Below are 10351 nucleotides of genomic sequence, written 5' to 3'. Positions count from 1 at the left end.
ATAATATTGCCCCTGTTTAACTCTCTAGTAAGGCCACATCTGGAATATGGAATTCAGTTCTGGGCACCACATTACAAAAAAGATATTGCAGTTTTAGAGCAGGTGCAGAGACGAGCAACAAAATTGATACGTGGGATGGAAGGTGTCACTTACCAAGAAAGGTTAGATAAACTGGGTTTATTTAGTCTAGAGAAAAGACGCCTTAGAGGAGATCTAATTAACATGTATAAATACATCAGAGGGCAATATAATAGCTTGGCGGATGAGCTTTTTGTCCCTAGGCCTTCTCAAAGGACTAGAGGACATGATCTGCGCATGGAGGAAAAACGTTTTAGCCATTTATTTAGGAAAGGGTTCTTTACAGTAAGAGTGATTAAGATGTGGAATGCATTGCCACAGGAAGTCGTTATGGCAAACTCTATACCTGCATTTAAAGGGGGCTTAGATGCTTTCCTTGCGTTGAATGACATCCATGGCTACAATTACTAGGTAATGCCTAATGATGTTGATCCAGGGATTTTATCTGATTGCCATCTGGAGTCGGGAAAGAATTTTTCCCTTTTGGGGCTAATTGGACCATGCCTTGTAAGGGTTTTTTCGCCTTCCTCTGGATCAACAGGGATATGTGAGGGAGCAGGCTGGAGTTGTACTTTGTACTGGTTGAACTCGATGGACGTATGTCTTTTTTCAACCAAAATAACTATGTAACTATGTGTCATTATGTATCCCTTGTTTGTTTTCTTACATTGTACAGCCCCACAGAATATGTTGGCGCTTTATAAATAAATAATAATAATGGGAAATTGCATCATGTGCACTAGGCATTAGAGGCAGAGGATCAGCCAGGTAACTGGTATGGCTTACGAGGAAATAAATAGGGCAGCCTCCATTTCCCTCTTGGTTCAGCTGCCCTTTAAAAGGAAATAAACATGGCAGCCTCCATATCACTACATCAATTTAAAGAGAACCATCACTTCACCTTGTGGTGCAACCACATAATTAGTGAGAGCCAGGTTGTGATAATGAATAACCAGAGTAGAAAAAACAAATTTCACAACTGTCTCAATTGCACATACAAAAAGATCACTTTAACCTCCCTGGCGGTAAGCCCGAGCTGAGCTCGGGCTAAGCCGCCACGGAGGATTTCTCAGGTACTGGTGGGCCGATTTGCAATTTTTTTTTTTTTGTTACACGCAACTAGCACTTTGCTAGCTGCGTGTACAAACCGATCACCACCGCTCCGTGCCGATTCGCCACTACCCGCCGCGCCGCCCCCTTGTGCAGCCTGGCCAATCACCGCCAGGCAGAGCTAAGGGGTGGATCGGGACTCCCTCCGACGCCATGACGTCATCCCGATCATCGCCATGGCGGACGGGGGAAGCCAAACAGGAAATCCCGTTCTAAACAGGATTTCCTGTTTTCTCTGATCGCCGTAGGCGATCGGAAGGGGAGGGGGGATGCCACTGCACAGCGGCTATCATGTAGCTAGCGCTAGGCTAGCTACATGATTTAAAAAAAAAATAGAAAAAGAAGTGCTGCGCCGCCCCCCTGGCGATTTTATTGTAACGCCAGGGTGGTTAATATTGCCATCGCAGGGTATAACATCACTACAATTAAAATCATTAAAAAAAATTGCTTTTCCTTATAGCAGCGCGCTGTATCATATCACCAATGGCCTGGCAGTTAATGTGTGTGTCGATTGCCCAGCATTTGCCTCTACAAATTGTCCACACCACTGTCAATAATGCCTGTTGGACAACCACCACCAAATGCACACACCCCACATGGTGACATGCAACTTTCCCTCCTCTAACTAAAGGGGCAATGAGGCTATCTTTAAATACAGTTTTTACATGTGTGCATAATTACTTGCAAGATCTTGGTGTGACGCTTGATGCTTTCACACTATTTAATGGAATTCTCCTGGAAACCGACATACCACAATCAATTTTTTCAGGCAGCAAGTCTTACCACCACCTTCATTTGATACTCTAATTGCCGCTGTTACAAGCGCAGCTCCTACGCTTGTAACAGCGCTCCATGAGCCTTCCCTGGGGTAGCCGCCTAGGAGAGGAGAGGATCCGCTGCTACATGTGCACTTTTCCGGGCTCCTGTCCCATCAAGTGTGGTGGTGTATGGCGGCGGTGTTTCAGCCGCACTTTATGGGTAGGCAACGCCTACCGACGTTTTGCCCCTCCTAGGGTCTTTCTCTAGGCAGAGATTGGCTTGCTGGGGAGCGATGTCACTCCCAATTTGTACCTGCCAGTTGTTCACACCAGATGGAGAAATCTCTCGCCAGTACAAATGCACATACTACTGTTACACTTAGGAACTTGAAATATCAGCTTTCGGACTAGTGATTCAATAAGGCCGGGTTCACATTTGCGTTAGCAGTCAGGATTTTCCGGACCGGATCCGGAACGTATACTGTACAAACGGAACGGACGTTTGGCAATCCAATGATAGTCTATGGATGCGTATATACTCGTCCGTTCCACGCGGACCGGATACGAACTCCGGACACTTTTCCAACTTGCTCTATTTTTCACGTACGTCGGATCCGGCCGCCGCACCCGGACCGGATCATGACTGCACCATCCGCACAGCTGAAACCAATGAGAAACGGAAAGGAGGCAACACACTGGCTATAAAATCTGGACGTTCTACCCACTTCCTATGCGTTTTCATGGGCCCATCGTTTGAGGAGTGGAGCAGTAGTGACTTGTGGCTGGAGATATTTGGCAGCATGTCGGACAAAGAGGTGAGGCCCTACACACCTGAGGACCTGATTCTGCAGGTGCAGCAGCTACCTGCCTGGTGCACCCACCATCTCCTGCGAGGAGCACGCCTTCTTCCCACATAGTAATAGGTAAAAATCAAAAAGGAGACAATTCCCAGGTAAAATGAGTACAAAAACACTGGATCCATGGTCCAAACTGCCGTCTCTATATCCAAGGATGGTCTCCACACGTCAGGCTGTCTCCAACAATGACCCCAGGGCTTCTGCAGACCTCCCAGACCCCAAGAATTTATATAGTCTGTATCTCTTTAAAAAACGGATCCGGATATCAACCGGATCACCTACTGATGAAAAAACGGATGCAAACGGAACAGATCCGGACTAGAGATGTGGCGAACGGTTCCCGAACCGTTCGCCGGCGAACATCTCCAAATCCCTGTGGCTCTTACTACTTCCAGGTCTCACGTACCCGGAGTAGTACGCCTGCGCTGCCCGGCGGAGCGCGTTCTAGATCGCGCTCCTGTTGCCGGGCACTTTCTGCGCGTGTGCGTGACGTCATGAATGACGTCACGCTCATGCGCAGAGAGTGCCCGGCAACAGGAGCGCGATCTAGGACGCGCTCAGCCGGGCAGCGCAGGCGTACTACTCCGGGTCAGTGCGACCCGGAAGTAGTAAGAGCTCCAGAGATGTTCGCAGGGCGAACAGTTCGCCACATCTCTGATCCGGACCAGATCCTGAGTGCAACCGTACGCATCCGGTCCGGATGCGCACGGAACGGATCCGGACATCCGTTCCGTTTTTTGCAAAAACGCAAGTGTGAACGGGGCCTAACAGTTTTTTGTCACATACAGATCCTTTTCCTCCCATCTCTACATATCACTCTCACTTCAGGTTCACTTTAAAGCATATGTCTTGGCAAATAAAATAAAAAAATCCACTTACCTGGAGCTTCCTCCAGCCCCTGGCAGCAGTCCTGTGCCCTCGCCGCAGCTCTGGCGGCTCCTCCGCTGCAGAAGTCGACCTCACCAGTTTGGCTTCTTCTGCGCTTGTGCGGCTCACATGGTTGCTCTGAGGTCATCAGGACTAGTACAGTACTGCGCAGTACAGTCCTGATTACGTCAGCGCGACCACATGAGCCGCACGTTGGAGCGTAGAAGAAGCTTTGAAATTCTGTGCCTGGCGAGGTCGGCTTCTGCAGCAGAGGAGACCAGGAGCCATTGGAGCTGCGGGGAGGGCACAGCACAGCTGCCAGGGGCTGGAAGAAGCCCCAGGTAAAGTGGATTTTTGTTTTTTTATTTGTCTGGACGTATCCTTTAAATCTCTGCAATACATTTTGCTCTCTCTCTCTCTCTCTCTCTCTGACTATTTGAATGTTACATCTGTGTAATGAAAAAACAACAAAAAATAATAACAATGTCAATGCCCTAGCAAGCCATTACTGGGAAAATATAATTGTGCATATCTGTTTGGCTCAGCAGCTTCTCTCTAGCAATGATATGACAGCCTTATCCCCTCTTTCACTTCCTGGTTCCGGCAAACACAGGCAAGGGGACAGGAAGTGGGTCAGACTGAGCATGTGCGAGGCTTGTGTACTGGAGGAGATCACATGACACAAGCGTCTTCTATGGATCTCAGAGACAGCAGCTGAAGCCTGGATAAGAACACAGAAGGGGGAGAGCCATTCACCCCGATGCTCAGGGGCTTGAAGGTGTGTTTCTGTAACTATTTCTGCATAAAGCATCGAGCCCTGTACAGCACAGTGGTGATGCCACGTGTCTCTCCTCCCCTCTTTCCTGGCAGATTTACATTTACAATTATTGTTACTGGTATCTGCGACTCTGCCTCACTCTCTCTGCACCTCCCCCGTGCAGTTTCCAACTAAATATGCAGCAGTGTAACTCTCTTAACACGTGACTTTTTTTTTTTTTTTTTTTTAAATATTCATTTGCCTTATTTTTCCTCTGCTTCCCTGAGGGCTGGTTCACACTGGCCTTAAAGTACTGCAGCTAATGTATCCGTATGGATGCATTCTCACTGCAGCGGTTGCAACTGCATTCCAATCACAAACATGCTGCATGCAGCGCTTTGAGGACGATTGCGCTATGATTCTCGTTCTATTGAACGGGGTTCTCAAGCGCAAATCGTGTTAAATAATGAGATGTTGCACACTGAATCATGATCCTGGTTCAGGGCTGAATGTGAACTAGCTCTGATACTCTTCATGCGTCTGTCTTGCTTTGCTCTCACCAATCTATGAGCCTTTGCATCCCACAACATATACATGTCTCCCCATGTGTGCTGCCCAGTGTGTATTTAACCTCTTGAGGACTGCAGGGCTAACCCCCCCCCTAGTGACCAGGCCATTTTAGTAAAATTGGCCACTGCAGCTTTAAAGGAATACTTGAGTCAAAAAAAAAAATGACGTTTACTCACCTGGGGCATCCCTCAGCACCCCGAAGCTGGATGGTGCCCTCGCAGCCTATATACGCTATAGCAGCATAGAGGGTGATAGCAGCGGCTGGGAACGCGGAAAATCAGCCGCGTTCCCAGCCTGTCGGCGGCTGTCGCCGAACCGGAAGTAGCCGCCGGCGGGGACAGGACGATCGGAGCGGGGCTGCGAGGGCACCATCCAGCTTCGGGGTGCTGAGGGATGCCCCAGGTGAGTAAATGTCATTTTTTTTTTGACTTAAATATTCCTTTAAGGCAAAGCTGCAGGGCCGCACAATACAGCACACAAGTGATTTCCCCCCCCCTCTTTTCTCCCCATCAACAGAGCTCTCTGTTGGTGGGGTCTGATCGCTCCCCCCATGTTTGTTTGTTTTTTTTATCAATATTTATGTCCGTGTTTTTTTTCACAAAACCCCTGTTTCTTTAAATGTATTCCCTCCCTCCCCACAGCCAGCCAATTACTGCGATCGGCTGTCATAGGCTTCTGCCTATGAGAGCCGATCGCTCTCTTGTCCCCCAGGGGGACAGTCGTGTGACCCGGCTGTCCCCAGTACAGCGCTGCTGCCGATCGCAGCGCTGTACATAGAAATAGACGGTGATCACGCCGTCTAATAGTCTCCCGAGCGGCAATAGCCGCTCGGAGACTGAAGGCGGGGCGGAGCTCCGCCCTCCGAGCATGAGATGTGCGCGCAATCTCATGCAAATTACAGCCCAAGGACTTTACGCCAATCGGCGTTAGGCGGTCCTGGGGCTGCCGCCGCGGCCACGCCCATCGGCGTGACGCGGGAGGCAAGAGGTTAAAGGAAATGTCCTAGCTGCCAAAAAAAGTGGCACCTACTTACTTGGGGCTTCCTCTAGCCCCTAGCAGCCACTATGTCCTTGTCGCAGCACTGCTTTCAGGCGCTGGCTCCCATTCCGCCATGGTGCAGAGGCTGACCTTGCTTGGTCGTCCACTACTGTGCCAGCGCTGCTGTCAATCACACGCATGTGGTATGTACCATGGGGGACCGGGAGCCAGCGGCTGAGATCGGAGCTGCGGCGAAGGACGGCTGCTAGGGGATGGAGGAAGCGCCGGGTAAGTAGGTGTCATTTTTTTTTTTTGGGCTGCTTGGATATTCCCTTTAAAGCAGGGGTCTCAAACTCAATTTACCTGGGGGCCGCAGGAGGCAAAGTCAGGATGAGGCTGGGCCTCATAAGGGATTTCACAATCAGCAGCTCCAGCCAACCCCCCCCCCCCCCCCGTCCCCCAATCCCTATTTCCCCCCCTGGTCCCGTGCATTGATTTTAATTTCAAAATCAAATTCACACTGAAGCGAACTATTTTGCCTATTTTACCTTATAGTTCGCTTCAGTGCTCCCATTACAAGTAATCCGCCGTGTCCCCACCGCAAAATGAGGGCTGCAGAGCCCTCAAATCGCCTAAGGGGCAATCCGCCGGCATTTCGCGGAAGAGGCAGAGCTTTGAGGTTCAGCTCTGCCCCTCCTGACGTCAATCGCGGCGCATCGCTGCCTCTGCCCGCCCCTCTCACTCTTCCTTCACAGAGAGGGGCGGGGAGAGGCGGCGATTGACGTCAGGAGGGGCAGAGCTGAAGCTGAAAGCTCTGCCCCTTCCAGGAAATGCCGGCGGATTGCCCCCCCGGGCGATATGGGGGCTCTGCAGCCCTCCTTTAGCGGCGGTGATGCGGCGGATTACTTGGGAGCACTGAAGCATACTATAAGGAAGCTTTTGTCGGCGCGGGCCACAAAATATTGTATCGAGGGCCGCAAATGGGCCGCGAGTTTGAGACCCCTGCTTTAAAGGGAGTCTGAAGCGAATTTAAAAATAGAAAACAAATACTCCCCTAAGGAGAGGGAAGGCTCCGTGTCCTATAGAGCCTTCCCGGTCTCCGTGTTCCCCCACTGGTACCCTACAATCATTCGGTCGTGGACTGCTTTCTTTTACTTTGGCAGTCTTCAGAAGCACTTGGGCTTCCGAAGACGGGTTGCTCCGTACTGCATATGCACAAGCGCCCTCTTGCGCAGTACAGAGCCGCCGGGCTTCGGGAGCCCGAGTGCTTCCGAAGACTGCTGAAGTCTCCCGCAGTGGGAGATTCAAACTGTAGAGCCTGCAGGGAACAAGGTCATCAGGAGGAGTACGGGGAGGCTCTGTAGGTCCCAGAGCTATTTCCGCCAAAGCCCGAGCCCTAAGTTGCTAGTGTGCCTGAGCGAGGTGCGTCACAGGCTTGTTAGGATTTTGAAGAGTTTGGGGGTCTTAACGTAGGAAGGGGTTGAACAACAGGACGAGGGAAGCCTCTTTAGGATCCAGAGACTTCCCACTCCCGAGGCAAGTACCCCATAAGGGCACTTTTTTCATTACATGTTTACTTTAACTACCTAGTGACCGCCCCACACCAATTGGCGTCAAGTCCTGGGGCCTGCTACTGCAGGAGATCGTGCGCAGGCTGTGCGCATCTGCTGACTTGGGAGACGGAGCTCCGCCCCTGTTAGTTGGCGAAACCGCCATCTTTTGACTAAGTACAGCGATGCGATCTGCAGCAGCGCTGTGCTGGGGACAGCCGTGTAACACAGCTGTCCCCCTGGGCACAAGAGAGTGATCGGCTCTTATAGGCAGAAGCCCATGGCAGCCGATCGCCAGGATTGCTTGGCTGGGGGGAGGGGTTTTAGAAAAACTAAAAATAGCAACATTTATTAATTAAAAAAAAAAAAATAAAATAAACCCTGTGGGGGATCATACCCCACCAACAGGAAGCTCTGTTGGCGGGGAGAAAGTGGAGGAGGGGGAATCACTTGTGTGCTGAGTTGTGCGACCCTGCAGCTATGCCTTAAAGCTGTAGTGGTCAATTAGGTAAAAAATGGCCTGGTCTTTAGGGTGGGTTTAACACTGCGGTCCTCAAGTGGTTAAAGTGTACCTAAAGGGGCAAAAAGTGTCCATAAGGCATACTTACCTCAGGAGGGGGAAGCCTCTGGATCCTAAAGAGGCTTCCCCCATCCTCTACCAGAGCGCATCCATCACTGGGACCCCGCAAGTTTTGCTTGTCATGAGCCTCCCCGAATGCGCAGTTGCGGCTTTCCGTTGGGCTCCAGCAAATACAGTCATGTCTGATCGGGTCCGCTTTACTGCGCAGGCGCGAGCTGTCTGTGCCTGCACAGCAGACCAGACTCCATCGGGCTCGACCATTTCTGCCGGAGCCCGAAGGGGAGGTTTTTCTTCTAGCAGGTTCCCTTTAAGGTCGCATTCACAGTGGGACGTTATGGTCGCACGTTATAAAGTCTTACAACCCAGCCTACCGCACTGTAATGCTAATCCTATGGGCCGTTCACAGTGCGACGTTAATGTCGCATTAAAAAAATGTTGCGTTGTGGTAACTCACTGCCTGCAGTGCGTTATCACTTAACGCAGATACTTTGCAACTTTAACGTCGCAATAAACCGCAACGCCTCACTGTGAATACAGCCTAAATCTCTGCAGAACGTTTTTTTTCTCTCACTCTGACTTTTTTAATTGTATTATTACCTGTGTGATAAGCAATAATAAAAAAGGAAAAAAAAAAACAAAAAACTGGCAATTACCTATCAAACGATTGCTGGAAAAATATATTTATGAATATCTGTTTTGCTCAGCATAAGGCATGCTCAAATAACAAAATCGGATGACATCTGAATAGGTGTTAGTTAGGTTTCATCCAGTTAATTAAAACACCTGTGTGGGGGGAGTTAATCTTACCCATCTGGCGTCTTCTTCTTCTGCAAGCAGCAGTCGCATGATTACAAACACTTCCTTCCTCCGGGTTGAAGGAGGAAGTGTTTGTAGTCACGTGATGATCTTGGAACGCATCATAGGAGGCGCCGAGGGACGGATCTAAGACGATGCCTGATGGGTAAGATTAACCCCCCCTCGCCCACCCGCAAAGGTGTTTTAATTAACTGGATGAAATCCGAATAACACTTATTTGGATTTCATCCGAATTCGTTATTTGAGCATGCCTGCTCAGCAGCTCTCTAGCAAAGATATGACAGCCTTATCCTCTCCACTCCTTCACTTCCTTGTTCAGGCAAAAAGGGCGGCTTCTAATGACTGGAAGGATCCTACAGATCTCAGAGACAACAGCTGAAGCCTGGATAAGAACACAGTAGGGGGAGAGCCATTCACCCCGATGCTCAGGGGCTTGAAGGTGTGTTTAAACCCGAGATCTTAAATATATTTATGAATGTCTGTTTTGCTCAGCAGCTCTCTAGCGAAGATATGACCGCCTCATCCTGTCTATTCTCTCCTTCACTTTCTGGTTCAGGCAAACACAGCAGCTTCTAATGACAGGAAGGGGGAGTCAGTCTGAGCATGTGCGAGTGTTAAAGGAGTTATCAGGCATGTTATAGCAAAATAAGTGCTACTTACCCGGGGCTTCGTCCAGCCCCAAGCTCCCAGCATGTCCCTCGCCGCAGCTCTGCAGTCAGCCGTTCGCTGCCTCTGTCTCCCGGTCCGCGGTGATGATGTCAGGCCAACCTGGAGGTCGGCCTGTACTGCGCCTGCGTGAGCGGCGCTGTCAATCACTGCCAGGTGGACCGGAGCGTACTGCACAGACGCATAACTACTGCGCCTGCGCAGTATGCTCCGGTTCACGTGGCAGTGATTGACAGCGCCGCTCGTGCAGGCGCAGCACTGCTATTACGTGTATGTGATGACGTCATCACCGCGGACCGGGAGGCAGCGAACGGCTGACGGCAGAGCTGTGGCGAGGAACATGCTGGGAGCTTGGGGCTGGACGAAGCCCCGGGGAAGTAGCACTTATTATGCTTTAACATGCCTGATAACTCCTTTAAGCTAAGTACTCACCTCACGATGCGGGGAGATGGATCCAGCGATGTCTCTCTGGCGACAAAGCGTTCTGGCGATACATTTTCCTTCATCTTCCAGCAGGCGAGTATGCGCGATGTTACATGACGGGCGCAATGAGACTGCAAGCGATCGTGGTACTTTGTGCTGTACTTGTTGGGAATCTTAAAGATCCAATCCACCCAGACGGTTGTTATCGCTGCATGACGCTATGCGACAGTTGTGTGCGCCTGTACCCACGTTGCGAGATTCCTTAAACGTCGTCGGGAAAATCGACGGAAGAATCGTGAGGTGGATATGGATCTTTATGCACCGGAGGAGATCAGATGACT

General features: G+C 50.4%; 1 protein-coding gene across 1 annotated transcript in view; it reads left to right on the top strand.

Annotated features, from left to right (window-relative positions):
* Window positions 1-4307: 4307 nt before the first annotated feature.
* Window positions 4308-10351, top strand: part of LOC137562125 (zinc finger protein 850-like) — a 178175-nt gene continuing 172131 nt past the window's right edge. Inside the window, exons 1-2 of the mRNA XM_068273457.1 lie at window positions 4308-4448; window positions 9241-9360. The gene's annotated coding sequence lies outside the window, so the exon portion shown is untranslated. The remainder of the gene's footprint in view (window positions 4449-9240; window positions 9361-10351) is intronic.

Source organism: Hyperolius riggenbachi, chromosome 3 (genome assembly GCF_040937935.1).
Source record: "Hyperolius riggenbachi isolate aHypRig1 chromosome 3, aHypRig1.pri, whole genome shotgun sequence".
NCBI classification, from domain to species: Eukaryota; Metazoa; Chordata; class Amphibia; order Anura; family Hyperoliidae; genus Hyperolius; species Hyperolius riggenbachi.
This window is presented reverse-complemented; position numbering and strand designations above follow the sequence as displayed.